At 38.7% G+C, this 17,582-nt stretch overlaps 1 non-coding gene across 1 annotated transcript; it reads left to right on the top strand.

Annotated features, from left to right (window-relative positions):
• Positions 1-406: 406 nt before the first annotated feature.
• On the top strand, positions 407-510 carry LOC117389895 (U6 spliceosomal RNA). The gene has a single exon (XR_004542914.1). It is a non-coding gene; the product is annotated as a U6 spliceosomal RNA (small nuclear RNA).
• Positions 511-17,582: the final 17,072 nt, after the last annotated feature.

The following is a 17,582-nucleotide window of genomic DNA, read 5'->3' as shown; positions in this document are numbered from 1 at the left end:
ATGAAAGTGCAGTTTAGTCGCATTTATGGCAAAAGTGGGCGGGGCGAGATAAGGTTAAATAAGGCATTGCCATTGTAATGTGCCAGCTTTGGTTGGGGGACGGGTTTCACACCTGCCATCTACATCTACAGCCAAGACAGCGTCACCAGAAATTATTACTAAAAACTTCACCAAATGAGAATTTACGAGCATTACTTAATTTTTTTACTTCATTGCGGATATTGATTACTGTACATTAGCATAGTTACTGCTGCAGGCATGAGCCCAGTCTTAAAGAAAAGTAAAGTCATTTTAAAAACATCTTACAATTTAATATGTCCCTTTTTTTGTAAATGCAATATTTATTTTGGACCTATGCTTGTGTCCCATGTCTTGCAACAGAAAAACATTCCTTTGGGCTAGTACAGTTTGCTATTTGCCAACTCAAATTCTAAGTGGAAACATTCAAATATTAGCATGGCCCCAGTGCAAGGATGACACAAACATTTGGAAAAGAGATGCTCAATTTTTGGGGAGAATGCACAATTTAGGAAACTGATTATTTATATGTACTTTATGTTCTCAATCCAGTACGGCTAGCCCAGTAATATAGTATTTACATTGTATGCGTAATATTTAAGGTACAATGTTTGTTACCTGGGATCCAGAATATACACTTCTTCAGTACTTTCTGAAAATGTGAGTCTGGTCACCGGCGGATTAGCCAAACAGGGAGATGCATGCTCATGGTCAGCGTAAAGGAACGTGGGTTACCAGACTGATATCCATCTATATTTGAGTTTGGTTTGGCCAGGCATCGCTGCACGGTCTCCCAATGTAGGTTTATCTTAGCAAGATGGTATCGTGAAAAGGGATTATTGATGCCTATGATTCAGCTATTCTCCAGCTCTTTGTTTCTGTCATTTTTTCAGCTTTCACAACCAGTTACAATGGAGTGACAGTGGCAGAAGGGCACCATCTTTTATGAAGGTATGTTTCCATGACAACGCTGAGCTATAGGGAAAAAAGCTGTAAGTCTGTTGGGACAGTTTGCAGCTCTAAGGGTCAAAGTAGCATATAGTGTCTCTCAGTGGAGTTGGAGGTGTTCTTTTGTCTCGTTTTGTCCGGAGGGTAAAAGAAAAACGCTATTAAAACTGTAAGACTAATGCTAAAAATATGAATTGCCCTTCATACAGAGGCTATTCTACCCCAGTGGTTCAACGATTGCAATAGGCCTACTACGTTACATCTACATTTGAGCTTTTTCTTGTCCTATTTTTAGTTTTATAAATTATTCTTATTAACATTGTAAAGAAAAACAGAGCAGCACTTTAAAAGCTCCTAAAAGTTGATTTTGCATAACACCCTCTCTAATAAGGCAAACCACACTCGCACCACCCCTCCCTCCGTCGTCATTGGAGGCTATACATGTAACTTTTGCTTGCGTACATGTCAGCTATTATCTGCAGCATGTCCTGGCTCGCGGTGTTTTCGACAAGGTCAGAGCCGGCGACTGCAAGGCATGCTGGGAAGAGCAAACAGCGTGCAGTAATTGATTTAAAGTGCCGCGGCGGAGGCTCCCACACCCTGCGCTGATTTATTACCTATCTGTGCATTTGTGAACATGGCTCGCAGCTGTGGATTCATACGCGTTTGAAATATGGCAACGTGCGCGGGGCAGGGGAACACGGATAAGGCTGTCTCTTGGGTGGAGCGGGTGAAGCCTGGGCATAAATACAGTTTAAGTCCTCATTAAGAGTGGTTTAAAAGCATGTTATGGTGGCTTTATGTAAATGTATGCATCTTTAATGTGTCTCTAATTGAAGCCATTAGTAAAGGTATAAATGGATCGGGGAGACGGTTGGAACTGCAGAGAATGCAATACACTTGATTTTGTATTTGGATTTATTTTTCAATACTATTGTACTCCTGAATTTATTTGCACGTAATTGAAAACATACCTGGAGATGTGTTTGTTATAATAATATTGTGTTATTTACTCTCCACTCAGAATGGTCTGTTCACCCACCTTATTGTATCAGAAATATGTTTATATGATGAACAGTAAATACTTTTATTTCAGTTTAGAGTGGTACTTGCGCTGTTAGCATAGCATAGCTAATTGTCGCTTACTTTCTGGTACTTTGCTAGCACTTTATGATTAGAAGCACACAGCACAGTGGTCTCATTTTGACCTTTATACCTCAACTGAGACAAGACAAATTTTACATGAATTTTTTTTTATCTGATCTCAGTTTCACTCACTTGTCTATTCTAGTCCAGCAATTACACAAAACTGCTTTTCATAACGATGTGGGCTCAATGTAAATAGATAACATTTTATTCACATTAGAAATATATATTAATCTCTACTGTCCCAAGAGTGCTTATAGCCACCATCTTTAAGTTTTTGTTTGTTTATCAGTAGATGGCAGATGTCCCCCCTCCCCCCTCCCCCCTCCCCACACCCCCCTCATCTCTCACCTCACCCCCCTCACCTGATCTTTGTTCTGGCTCACCTGTGCTCTCTAGTCTTACTGCTGGTACACTGTCAGACAGCAGAGACAGGTCGGCCCATCCAGTTCCAGATGGTAGCTTTAATGCATTATAGAACTACAATGACTATTACAGTTGTTGTCCAAATGAAAACTACTTTAATTCTAACTGTACTCTCTACTCACAATTATGATAAATAACAGTAAATAATAATAATAAATTTGACTACACTCTTTTGAGCAATCTATGAATGTCTTCCTCTCTCTTAATCCACAACTTGCAGCTACTTCTGTAACTTCCATTGATTTTTTTTTTCATCTCTGTAGATAACCCGAGCCGGGCGACGTGTTCCCACATCTGTCAAGGATTTCTTGTATAAATTCATAGCTTATATTTTGCTAGCGCGGCTGCTGACACGATCTATAGGAAACCATGCAGCACTAGCACATGTCTCCAGTGTTGGTGAGGTGTTTACTGACCTCCGGCGTTTCCAGTCACACCAATTCAATGCATGTATATAGCACAGGCACGCCGGATGCTGATTGGCTGCGGGTGGTGGTGACCTTGAGTGGCGTGAGATGGCTGAGATGATGCACGGAGCAGCGTAAAGAGAATTAGCCGAGCAGAAACAGATAATGATGGAGGTAAATGGTCAGGGATGGGTAAACTATGTAGTGTGCTGTATGGAGGTCATGAAAATAGTACTAGAATTTTCTTTCTTTCTGTCTGGGCAGCAGTGGGTCAGTGGTTAGAGCGTCCACCCACAAACCTATGCAAGATACCAGTGCATATATGTTTTTGGTTGATTTGTGACGGTCAGGGAGGAAGAAATCGCCTGTCAGAGTGTCCCTAGGTAGGAGTGCCGATAGAGGTAGTTTGAAAAGTGTTATTAAATTCTACACCTTATGTATTGTATTTTCTCTTTTTTGTTGTGTTTTCCCTTAATATGTTTAAGTCAAATCAATAGCAATTTATTAGTGGAAAGAAAATGAATGTACTTTTCAGTCTCAAGATTTATGGACTTCAAACTCTGCAGGAAACCTCTGGGGTCTTATTTATAAGTCGTGTGAATGTTCAAAATTGATACAGTGTGTCAAGTGACTTTTCCCATTAATTTTGTGATCTATATAAACTCTAATTGCTCCAAAGTTCAGAGACAAGGCGGGAGGAGATCTGAGCTTAGATCAGTTGCATGCAGTCATGGCAATCAAGGGAAGCAATTGTGCACAGTTGATTCAATAAACCAGACCTTTGATTCAAGACAACTTCTCTGTTCATTTTTATATCTTTAAGACTTTTTGACCATTAGAAATTCCACAACAACTGTCAAATAAAATCTAAAATCATTGTGTTTCAAATGTATTAAATTGTTAGAAATATATCCAAATAATCTCGTTTTCCCTTCACTTCTTCACTTCTGTCTGTTTGAAGCATGGTTGAAGTCATGGTGTCCTTTAGTACACCCTACTGGTCACCGAGCAGACCGCATCAAGCGCGGTTCCGAACATTTCATTAACTTGGGTTGTTGTCCTGTGTTACAGAGGCCGCGCCAGAACAACAGAGGTCGGAAAGTTGTTTTAGATTCAAAAATCGCTGAATAAACCCCATGATAAACCATGGAGGAATCGGACATTGGTGAAGTCTAGTGCGTGCACAGCAGAAGACAACAGCAGCAGCTTTCAACACAAGTGCCTGAAATAAGTCACTTTTAGCTTCATTTTTCTAGTGCTTAGATGTTAGTTAATAATACAGAGATTTAATCAAACTGTGAGCTAGTTTCAGGGCTAGTTAATGAAACCCCAGGTATGTTTTGGATGAGTGAACAATATTACAGCATGGTAGGAGTCCATTAACTCATAATATAAAATATCAAGGATCTTATTAGCAGACATGTTTATCTTGAACCTTGTCTTGAGAGAACTGTCAGCTTCAAAGCATCAGAACAGTTCAATCGACTGAAGCTTGTCTGGGCAGAGGACAGTGAGGCTTGTCAATCTTGTCCAGGGGCCCGTGAGGTCAGGTTAACGATCGTGCTCTCCTGGAGGTACTGCCTCTGTTTTCTGATCACTCGACAATGGAGTGAACAACTGCAGGGAAAGGGAGTAGAGTCCGGAGCTGTCGGAGAGCTGTGCCAAAGCGTGCCCAAGTGACCTGCTTCAAGGAGACGAGGAAGCAAGGAGAGGGCAAGTGAGGAGGGTGCTACATCTGTTAACGGAAGTGCCCTAAAAAGTGTATAAATTGTACTATATCATATATTTCAAGTGGATGTTTCACCATCTGCTTGTCTCCATTGAGAAGTTACTGCTTTCCCTCTAATGTTTTGCAATTTTTACATTAAATAGGAGATAGCAGGTGATGCTATATCAGGCTAAGTTACAGGCCCGATCAGTGGAGAGGTGACCCCCAGAAGAAGCCATGTATATCAGGACATTTTTTAGCAATAAACAAAAACATTTGAATATATGCACTGTGTAACTGTGTTTGCCACAATTGAAGTTAAACATAAACTCATAAAGTAAGACTCATTTTCCTTTTATTTGGTTATTAATGCAAACATCACCCTTACTACTGTACATACTTTAAATCTTATTTTTGAAATTGTAAATGTAACACAATTTTAGATTTTGCAATGGTTATTTTTTAGACGACCCCAAGGAGACTAGCTTCCTAGCAGATGGGGATCCTAATAAAACAATAAAACATGCTTGTCTCTATGGAGAAGTTATTGCTTTGCCTGGAATATTCCACAGTATGGCATTAAACTTTCTATCTACATGGAAACAAGCTATGTGAAGTTATAGGTCTGATTTGTGGAGAGTATACTCATTACAGTAAGAATGCATGTTTTTGCATGTTATAGCATTAAAAACACACCAAATTTGAATAAATGCAAGGTAAATATGTTTAATGCCATTTCAGGCCACATATATCATCTCCATGGAGACAAGCAGGTGGCGGACTCTGTACTGAGGTGGGGACAGGTTTACAAGAAGTTCATTGACAGAATTGTCCTGTTAAAATGCAGATTTGTTGAAAGACTTACTCAGATTAGTTCGTGTTTCTAATTTGTCTTTTTTAAAATGCTTTGGAATCCCAACTGCTGCCAGCCGTGGTGTCTGTACAATTTGTACCAAGAAAAAGAAAAGAAAAAAATGTTTTTTTGTTTTTTTCATGTAGTTGTGCTAACTTTGTTTGTCACATTATATTATATATGTGTCTGTGTGTATCTCTGTGTGTATCTCTCTCTGTGTGTGTATCTCTCTCTCTCTCTCTCTCTCTCTCTCTCTCTCTCTCTATATATATATATATATATATATATATATATATATATATATATATATATATATATATATATATATATATATATATATATATATATATAAAAACTCTGCTCTGGCCTCTGAACATTATGGAAAGTGCTTATAAGTGCCTTGCTGTGAGTAATGACAATGCTAGAAATGCATTAGTAAAGTGGGGAGTAATTTTAGAGAAATAAGCTGGTTCTGTTTTTTACAAACCTCAAGACAGGTACAGTACCTTTAAGATCACGCATCAAGAACACACATAACATATGTACCTCTACATACAGCTCTACACCTAGCACGTTTTGTTTTCTGTTGTTGTTGTTGTTTTTTGGTTTATTTTAATATGTTCTTCGTCATAAATTGCCATTCACAGATTATGATACCTACTTCATAATAATTATCGTGCTCCCCATGTTAAGTGTTCAGCCCCAGATAGAAAATGTTTTATTCATTCTCTCTCTCTCTCTCTCTCTTCTCTCTCTCTCTCACATTAGTGAGGACAAAGACAACTAAAAATCTGCCTAAACGAGAAGGTAGAGAATTGTGTGCATGACAGCTGATCGGAGAGTGGGCGGGGCTAACACTCGGGTAGTAAAATGAGGAGGAGCTAAAGCCTGCCTGAATTATTGAGGGGGCAGAAAAAGAAGGATTCCAGGTGTGTTAGATGTCTATTGTTGAAGAGAAATGGCTCGGGGTGTCATTAGAGCCACAGCTCCCCCCAATGGTCCTCTTATGTAATACATGTTTGTGTCAATGAGATTCTTCTGCACATTATGGCACTTTATGGATGAAATCTCTAAGCATGAGCAGGTTGTCTTATCTTGCAAAAACAGATAAGTGCCATATAAAAAAAAGTAATTAGAGGCTTGCAGTTTACTCTTTGTAAAGTTAAGTTTTAAGGCAAAATGTTACTGCATTCAAAATATTTAACTCTTGAAAAAAAAATCCGCAAGATAATACTAAAATTTCAAACTGGATATTCAGTACCGATTTTGGTACCATGATGATAATAAAAAGCACTCTTTCTTTAGTCAATAGAATGATTTTTCACATGCTAGTAAATGCTAGTACTTTCATTTATATTTCCATGTGGCCTTATATCTGTGTAATCCCTCACTCGTCCAGGTAGGTTCCATAGAGGTCCATGGCCATATACTATAGTCTATGTAGTCTTAAACTTACTTAGAACATTTTTCAATTTTATTTATTTATTTATTTGCAATCCATTTGTTATTGGATTGGCTGACCCAAAACTGATCTATTCTCACATACAACTAGATGGTATCTACATTACAGTTGTGTGACAGTGTGGTGGCTTTTGGCTGACAGAAGAAGCCCAGAGAGCACAGGTGAGCCTGAACAGGTTTCACATCTACTGTCTACTGTTAAAAAATAATAATAATAATAAACTTACAGATGTTAACTTTAAATATTGTGAATCTTGCGTATGTCAAAGTGTAATTTTTCTTGTTCAGATTTTATTAAAAGTATCTATTTGTGGATGGAAAAACATTAGCCGAAAGGTTGTCACATAAAACATATTGATCTTAAAGTGAAACTAAACACTAAATACCTTTTTTTTTTTTTTCTGCTACTAAACTGTGTATATGTTGTTTTAAGTTTGCACAGACTCGTACAAACTAGGTAAATGTTCAGCTTTCTGGTCAAAAACGCCTAAATCTAAGTTTGTGCTGCCTTCAGTAGCCTCTGCAATTTCCAGTAGTTGATGACTTCACAAAAGACTGCTCTGGTTTCTGCAAGATGTATCTGATTGCAAACACCTGGCTGCAGGGGTGTGGATACCTGTGAGACTAATTACACTGTTCCTTATCGTCCAGACCGCACCCCTCCTCCTCTCTGACTCTCTTATTTAGTCCTCCAGGTACTGCCCAGTTTAGCAGCTCTATTTGAAATGTGGCTGTGGGAGGAGTTTAGTCATGTTAAGTCAGATTTATTTATAAAGCACATTTAAAAGCAACTACAGCAGTCCAAAGTGCTGCATAAAAGCAATATAAAGTTCAATCTTATAATACAATACAATACAATACAAGAGTCCCGCTCAGCTTGTGTTAAAAGCCTGTGCAACCAAATGAGTTTTCAACAAAAATGTAAAAAATATAAAGACTGGCCTGTTCTAATACACAGAGGAAAACTGTTTAAGAGTCTGGAACCAGCTACAAAAGCCCAGCCCTGTCTTGTTTTTATCCGGGACCTTGGAGCATGTCAAAATCTTCTGGTCTGCTGGTGTTAGTCCCACTTTAATGTTTCATGTTTGTTTCATGTGGATAGTAGCGATAAACCTGATCAAAACACCAGCACACTGACAGATAACAATCGATTCCAGACTCCATTTTGAAACTATGCATGCTCTTACATTGTAAACAAATCCTTTAAAATCACTTTGTTAATTAGCTGTTTGTTATTTCAATAATTGATTTGACATAATGAATCCAGTTAGTCGGCGGAACCCTAATGGACACAGTACTTTGTTATGTTATATAGGGGCTGGTTGTGTCACCTGATCCACTAGAAGTCATTTAGCCTGCAGCCGAACCCTCATGTCCTCGCGCTAATTGACAAAGGAGGGATATTGTTCTCTGGTTGCCATGGAGACGGTGGCCCCGGTCCGGATGGATGAATAGATCTGATGGGGCTTCCTGTTTCACATTGATTTTCCTCAACACTCATGTAGAGGAGAGTGGCTTTGCAGTCAATTTCAAGGATAAAAGCAAAAAAGGTCGAAGCGTGCGAGTAGTAGTATTTGAGAAAGTAGTAAGAAATACTTGTAGGATGAGTACAGAGCTAAACCCAATGTGTAATGTAATCGTTTGGGTTCATGTGACATTTTAACATTGTACAATCCCTATAGTTTAAAGCTGAGCTGGAGTGGAGTTGGGTGGAGACATGGGAGGTACTAGAGGTACTTTTGTCAGAAGCCCTATTACTCAAATTAGACTTAATCTGAGTTTTGTTTTAAATCAAACATCTTAACAAGACCATGATCACAGGCTCCTGAAAATGTGTTATTTAAGACATCTAAAATACACAAATTAAAAGTAATCGTAAGAAAAAGGTAGCAAGATAATCACGGAGGAGGGGTCTGGCTCCTGCACTATAATCTTATTGTGCTAGTGTGCATCGTGTCACCATGGTAACTGATGAACAATCTGTCATTGAACAATCCAACTATTGACATAGACAAAGTCCCCAGCATGTTTATGAGTTTATGAGCACTTTTCACAGCTTTCAAGGATGGGAGTGAAGTTTTGCTGCAAAGCTAATAACAACTAGCATGCTAACGCTCACATCCTGATTGTTGCACAGTAATTATATGCAGACAGTACACAGCTGACTTACTTTACATCAAGAGATGCTTATGCACTATATCTGTACTGGGATAAGAGTACATTTTCCTCAGTTACATGGAATCAATCAGGAACAGGCCTTTTTTTTTTTTTTTTTTTTTTTGTCTATCAATTAATTAAAAAGCATTACCGGTATTTGCTGATAGTTTGTGTAGAAACCCTGCTGAACTGTACCTGAAAGCTATTTCCCAACTTCAAATGTGTTTTGAAGTGAGCTTTTCAAACACTGTTGTTAAATAAATGACTAGATGCAAAAGTTATTATTTTTACTTTTGCATCTGTGCATAAAAGATCTCTTTGACCTGTTTTGTCTCCCAAAAGTTGATTTTTCATCTAAACTTCAAACACGGCATTTCAAAAGACACTCAAATCCGGATCCGCACAAGAGGAAAATTACCCTGAGGCTGCCTGCAGAGGAGAAGTGCTTTACCGTCTCGTTTTTATTTTCAGTCATGGAACAACAAAAACACTGAAATGGAATAATATATGAGGAAATAATTGTGTTTTTATTCTTACATGAGCTTTTGAGTTTGTGTCAGGATAAACAAAATGGAGCAAGACCTTGCAGCAGTTCAGACTCAGAACACAGGCAGATGAAAGCGCAGAGAGAGGTTTTTGTTTTGGAAAATCAGACACTAAAGAAAATGAGTATTTGAAGTGGGAGCGTGTAACCTGGGAACAGAGCCGATCAGAGCCGAAGGACGGAAAGTCAAACCCGACAGGCTAAAACCGAAAAGTGCTTTGTTGAATGGAGGCAACCTTGAGCTGTTGGAAGACTGATAGTCATCTGTAGTTAAAGAGACGTTACGCTTTCCTACAGCTTAAAAATACTTGTAGCTACATTGCTCTTTCATGCTTTTTAAGGGACATATATTATGCATAATTTACTATTTTGAGCTTTTAATCAAATTATAATTTATTTTCTCATAAAAAAATAAAAAAATAAAAGATAAAAGGTCTTTAGTGTATCTAGCATTATTAACGTTAGTTTCGTAATCCTCTATAAAAAGTCCTTTGCCACTAAACGTCAAAGAACACACAGTTTGAATCTTCCCTGGATTGTTGCGTCACAGGTAGAACAGTTTTCCATAAATTGATGCCAGATTCATTCAAAGCTTTTCTATTGTAAAAATCACATTCAAAATGACCGTGTTAGTACCTTCCGTTTTAGTTACTGTCTCACAAAATGCTTTTACAAATGTATAGGTTAGGAATAGGTTTCAGTCTATGTTTTGATCATTTATCTGTGTTATAATATAAAGACTATTTCTCTCAAGCAAAATAAATTAAACTAGAATCTTTCACACAGCATGACATAAAACATATATATCTGCATCGAGAATGTTCTGAAGCATGGTTTTAACTTTATATTTCCATGAAGTCAGGCAGTTGTTCCACTTCCAGAAAGTTACAAACTATAACACATTATTTCACTAAAAATCTGCTCCAAACCACAGAGGATGGACTGTAAACCTCTCAATTCAAAAGACCCAATCATATCAATTGGTAATTAGAAACAACTGTATCTTTATCTTGATTAAAATTTGATTAATTGCATAGCTCTACCGTGGCCCCTCCTTGTCCCCCTTGTCTCCCCTCCTCTCTGTCCCCTTCCTCTCTGGCCTGTCTTCTCTGGACTGTGTAGCCAGATGTTCTCCTGTCACTGCAGTCGTTCACTTTAATTACACCACAGCTCATTATAGTAGTGCTCGCAGGCTGCCCACTTCACTGAATCATAACTTCTGAAAGATGTGAGACAGTTAGATAAGCAAGTAAATACAAATAGCAAAGGGCATATGTAAAATGATCTTTTAACCATATCATAATAGTGCTGCCTCATCATAAGCCGACTCAGGAGTTTATTTTGGTTGAGTTGTGCATGTTTGAGTAAACTTATATTGTCCCACATTTGAGGCTTGGGCGGTCAGAAAACATCTACCCCTTACTTACTTGTGATTATTCAAAAATTTGCACTTCAGGTCATACATGTAGGTTTCAAAAATGTCTTGTAACTATTTTTCTGAAAGATGTCTGTGTCATCCCTCCATCATCCAGTTGGTTTCATCACAAAAAATAATAATTTAAGGTGCATCTGTTAAAAGTCCATTGAACTACCCTTAGGTGTGAATTGTCACCCAATTTATATTCACTTATTTACAACTCCACTCACAGACCTAAACCAAAACAATGAAAATACAAAGGGTAATCAGTGTATAGACGTTAGATCACCCATTATGCCGCATTCACATTTCAATTCATGTCAAATGCCCCATGATAGACAATTGAAAATTTGCTGCCATTTGCGCGTTTCCACACAAATTCACAGTACACGCTTTGGTTACTGCAACATTCATGCTGCTAAAGCTGATTCAGTCTTGTTTTTACAGCACATACACTGTTTCCTGCTACAAATAATAATCAAGCTTCTATTTTGACCTCAAAATCAATAGACCTAAAATGAAACATAATTTAGACTACATTTAGACATTTGAGACAACCATAGACTGTAACTGTAAGTATTTTTTAATTGTTTATAAATGGAAAATACAAAATAAGAAAACCTGTGCTTCCTGGGGCCTCACAGGCAGAGAACCAGGTAGGAATCAGGTAGGCCTACTGCGCAGCCAAAGCCAAAGCCGAATACAGGTGAAGAGGTCATGAGATCATGTTTAATCATGGATGTGCTTCCGCATTTGTGGTCATGTTTACCCTTGACCCTATCAAACAACGAGGTAATAGACTCACTGGACGCTGCGGGACAGAAAAGCCACACTATCCGTGGCTCAGCAGGTTTGTGGATCACCCTCCTTTGTTGATTGCCGCTCAGTCGGAGCGACTCGTATGCAGGGCTGCTGCTGTTGTCTCGTCATGGTGAACATGGGGACTTTGATTAATGCACATGGACAATTTGCAAATGACCCACAAGTTGGCAGTTTGATCCACACCCATACCACAGAATACTGTCATTGTGTGCTTCAGCAAGACACTACAACCACCTTGCCTACTATGAATGTGCTATGTGTGTGAGTGATTAGTGGTGGTTGGAGGGGTCGATTGGCAGCCTTCTATCAGCCTACGCCAGGGCAGCTGTGACTTCTATAATGTACCCACATTTAATGCGCAATGCGCTTTACTATTACACTTTTGTCTCGATGTACTACTGCTAGAGTTATTGATGGTGAATATCATTAAGGCGCACACACAGAATACAATACAATAGATTGCTGCTTGGGCTCCAGGACAGGCCTGCCCTGCTTTTGCATGGGACCTCTGAAGATTCTGCAAAAATCTGCCGCCATGTATATTTTGACATGAATGGACCATCACTGGTTAATCTGCCTGTCAACTCAAGCTGTGGAGACGGGACATGGTTCCAGACCCACTCATCTTTTTAAAGTTTTGGCCAGGTAAGTTAATAGTGCTTATAAGGTCATCATAGTGAATAATTAGGATGGTACAACCCCTTTAATCATTTATAGACTGTTCCTTTGCCTGAAATGTTTTGAAATGAAAAAATATAGACTGCAAAGTGCCACTTCTTGGGCTTGTATTCCGCATGGATGTGGTCACCTTCAAGCCCAGACGAATTCATAACGGCTGATAGTGTTTCCGAAGTGGAGATGTAGAGATGCCGCAAGGCCGTAGATCACCAGCAGGAGGCAGCGCTTTCCTCCCCCGGCCCTGTCAGCCTTTTACGGCTCTGCTTTATGCCCCCGGTCCTCCACACTTAAGATAGTCGGCCGTAAACGCGAGTATTTAATCAGGCTGTGCTCGCGCCGCTGTCACATTAGCAGTGAAATACGGAAAGGAGCGCCCTGCCAATATTTAAATAGAGTCATTTCATCGAATTTAACGCTTTGACCTAAATGTGATGAAGTCTTAAAAAAAAAAAAGAAAATCGGAAACAGGCTGGGTTGTTACGGCACTAATGCTAGAGGATAGCTAAAGCGCATTTAGAAATGGATGTCATTAAGAGTGTGGATGTGTGTCAGCTGAAGAGACGGGACATGACATCTCAATGCTAAAGCAGAGAAGACATTAAATATAGCCGGGTGAGATCAGTCAACACTTAGACCTGATAGACGCAAAGTGTAAAGATATGTCTGGGCTATTAAAGGACATATTTTATGCATTTGTATTGCCATTGGCTTTTAAACATGCTCTTGAGTACTTTTGCATTGGCATTTCATGTCTTAGAAGTTAAAATAATGGCTATTTGTAGAGCCCCATTTTATTTTCCAGCATCAGTGCTCTCCATATTGGGATCTGATGTTGTGCCCCATCTACTGGTCGCAGAGGGAATTACCATGAGGGGGAAAGTAAACTAACTAATAAGCAACATGCCCCGACATGCTAATGTAAGCAATTTGTAATGAACGCAGTTTGACGGTAAAATACTTTGAATGAGTTTAGCGTTGATTTGTGGACTTAAAAACTGCACAGGGCTTTTACCTGTGATGCAACATTTCTGGGAGAATTCAAATTGTGTATTTGGTGGCCCTTCAGAGGCAACAGAGGCAAAGGACGTTTTGTTTTTTTGTTTTTTTGTTTGTTTTGTTTGTTTTTTTTTTACAGAGGATTACTGAAACAAGTGGGAATGAAGCAAGGTATGTTTTTGATGAGGTGACAATGTTATAACAGGGTTAAAAGCTCCAAAAAAACCCCCAAAAAACCCATATTTCTTTCTTTTAAGTGTTTACAGACATACAATTTACAGACATACAATGATTTCACATATCCAAAAAGGCATTGTGGGACATTATTGATTTATTATGTATTTTTGAAATGAAGCAGGAGACAGATGTACAGACATTACTTCATGTCTTGTTCAGTCGCACTCTGAAACTAAAGGACGACATCATGAACACTGCCCATACTGGCATATTTTTTATATTATTTTGTTGTTTTGTTTTGTTTTATTTTATTTTAATGAATATGTGCAGTTTGATTGTTATGGAACTAGCCTATATGAGCCAAATGTGTCTTGACCCAGTACAGATATATAGTCTATGTAGCTCAAAATAATTCAGCTGTTTACTGTCTGCATCTAATTGCAAAGTATTTTATTGTCTGATAATCAGGAAGTGATGAATAGCTTGCTAGTTGTTGTTAACCTTACTGTCATAGCAAAGCTGAACTTTTGATCTCTGAAAGTTTTGAAACACACATCTAAGCTCATCATGGTGAATACAATTACAATGCTCGAAATGCATAAGTTAAGTGAGGAATAACTGAAAACAGTTTAAAATGAACTAGTTCTGTTTTTCATGTTTTTAAATCAGGTATAGTGCCTTAAAGTCTGAAAAGTTGAATAGTTTTAAAATGTGAAATTCCACTATTAAAGTGTCCAGAAGTAAGTTGGATAAAAACATAAAATCTGGACTTTAAGGTTAAAAAGAATCACAAAAGCCTGGCCTAGAGAAATTCTTGCTCTTATCATCGCTGTGTGCCTCTAGTTAAAAGTCTGTGACCTTTTCTCCAACTCCATCAGCGTGGAGTGGACAGCAGTCAGCGGAGAGAGTTCTACCTCTGACGGACTACCCATAAAGGCCAAGTGCACCAATATAATGCCATCAAATGAATCAAACAAACAGGAGGCTCTTTCAAAATGCTATGTTTGTGTTTTCGAAATTCTTATTTTTACTTTCCATTTTTCATTTTGAGAGAATATTCACAGGAGCGCTGAACTTAACCATATTTACCACTGGTGCGAAAAAAGTGGCCCCAAGCAAAGAGCCATATCGACCGAACAGACGCTCCACTCGGCTCCGCGAAAGGCCAGATCCAACGCTGGCCGCGTAATTATCACAATTCAATGAGACTTGAATTATAAGCGCAAAGTAAAAATGTATCGTCTTTAGCAGGACAGGAGAACCCCAAGGCAAGATTTAGAGAGTGCTAACGTTAGGAGTTGGCCTTTATGAGATGTCTAGTAAATGTGCAAAGTTAAAAGTATGCTATCTGAAAGTGTGAATTAGAACTAAAGAGGGTTTGGCAATTTTCAGTTAAAAGAATCCACAAAACTAAAAACAAAAAACATGACTAGACACAGAATGTGCACAGTGATCATTTCAAAGTACCAGTGTGGATTTGAACCAGCAACCCTCAGCTTCAAAGATATGTGGTGTATCCATTGACTACACTGCACCAGGGCCAGCCCTGCCAATAAGCAGACTAAGCAGCTGCTTAGGGCCCTGAGGCCACTAGAGGGCCCCCAAGAGCCCATACGTTCATTTTGAAAATAATGTTTGGAAGGATTTTTTCTGAAAACTAAACAGCTCGGGTGTTTATACTACTCTAAATATCCCTCTTGAACGATTACATGTGTTTTATTTCCAGTAACTAGATATGTGCTGTCTACATTTTTTGAGTCAGGCAGTGGTGTGGACAGCTACGTGTTTACACTGGTGTGAAGGACCCCTCCCCTCAGGCGGACTGAGGCAGCAGAGGGACATTTGAATGGGTGTTTTACAAACTAAAAGACTAAACGTTACTAAAGTTCAGTTTATCTAAAGTATGGGACAATGTATGAAAAGCCCCAGAGGGAGATCGTTTTGGGAAAAGAGGAACTTTTCAGAGAACTCGAAATACGTCACCATTTTACATCAGTGGAACTGCAGGATAAAACAGTGAAGCTGGATGTGTATAATTGTGCAGACAAAACACACCTCAGAGGGACAGAGGACAGACAGGACACACCTCAGAGGGACAGAGGACAGCAAGTGAGTTTGATTATTACACTGGCTGTTTGTGATTGTGGCTTGTCCTTTTGTGGTAATTTATTTAGATATGCACCTGGCTTTAATATTTACCACTTTCTCTTTGCAGACTGCGCTCTGAGCTAACTGCTAACATGCTAACTGCTAAAGAGCCACTGTTAGCATAACAGTGACTGTTGTGTTACTTTTTCCAGGGCCACACTTTGTCCTATATGGACATGCTATACCTCTTTTAAAAGCTCTGAACACGCTCTATTCAGTCACTATATTGTTTGTCAATTATCATGTGTGCAGTGCTCTGCTCAGAGCTCACTGCTCAGCTGAGAGATGAGCTGTGAGCATGAAACAAGAGGCAGCACAGCTACACTGGTATCGGCTCTTGGTATCGGCAGCCCATTGACGAGTACGTGTACTGGCACCCGATACTGGTATCGGTATCTGTGCATCTCTACTCATTCATATGCACATTTACGTGAAATCACAGCATCCAAAGCCTGACAATAAACATAAAAATAATGTGATCCTAAAATCCTCTCTTTTTTAATGTTCAGTTTCATTATAAATCTGATGTTATGTCCAGGCCGTTTCTCTTATGTATCTCTTAACTTGGATCACTGCTTTGTACTTCTTGAGTGATATGATTTTGAAGTATGTGTACTCTTGCTTAAGAACATTGTTTGGCTACTCTATCCAATTCTGCATTTTATGACATAGGTAATTGATAAATGTAGGCCCACTTTAGTCAACTGGAACATTAAAATGCACCAGATACCAAAAAAAAAAGTCCAGAATTTTACATTTTTTTGTGAGACTCCCCTTCCTTACATCTTTTTATACTGTTATACTTGTGGTTATTGCTATTGTGAACCTCTAGAATTTGCAGTCTTTTTATAAGTGGTTGTGATGATGTTGTCAAATATGACTGAAGTGGCCAGGGCCCCCGAGGGCAAACTCAGCTTAGGGCCCCCTAAAGGCTAGGACCAGCCCTGCACCACACAGAACATCCTGAACTGTTGGGACAGTTGGTTTACAGTTGGTTTCTCTGCTCTCTTAGATCTTAAAAACATGAAAAACAAAACTAATTTTAAACGATTTAAATAGTTGTCCATAATTATTCACCGCAATAAATTTATAAGCACTTCTCACAACCCTCAGAGAGGAGTTTTAATGTGACAGTAAAGCAAACACTATCTAGAATGCTAATCCATACTTCATTGGAATATTCAGTACACATCAGACTTATTCTAACCTCAAGAACCGTTTATACAACATAAATGGGGCAAAAATCAGGTACAGGCCCTTTAAAGAAACTGTGTACCCTACAGGTGCTGGGGTATAGGTAGTGAGCATTCAGATTAGAGAGAGTTATTTTAGGTTCAAACCAACTGTATTTCAGCAATGAAAGTGGCAACCCCAATGGGAGACTAATGTGAGGCTCATTCTGCTTTCTGATTGGATAATCAAGCAAAAACCTCAAATTGTAATAACAACTTGGCCATCATGTCCAATGTTTTCTGTAATTAAGAATAAATCAGCATTACAATTATTTAAGTAAAGTTATTTTTGATTTGAAGATCTTTACTCTATAACCTATCTGGGGATGCAATTAGGTCATGTTTACTAAATTTAAGATCAAAATCTTATATACGGTTACTTTACAATGGAAAGATTATGAATGATTTTTGGCCATCTAAAATAGAGGACACAAAATGGCCTCT

This window comes from Periophthalmus magnuspinnatus, chromosome 21 (assembly GCF_009829125.3).
Source record: "Periophthalmus magnuspinnatus isolate fPerMag1 chromosome 21, fPerMag1.2.pri, whole genome shotgun sequence".
NCBI classification, from domain to species: Eukaryota; Metazoa; Chordata; class Actinopteri; order Gobiiformes; family Gobiidae; genus Periophthalmus; species Periophthalmus magnuspinnatus.
The sequence above is the reverse complement of the archived record's forward strand: the minus strand, read 5'-3'. Positions and strand labels throughout refer to the sequence as shown.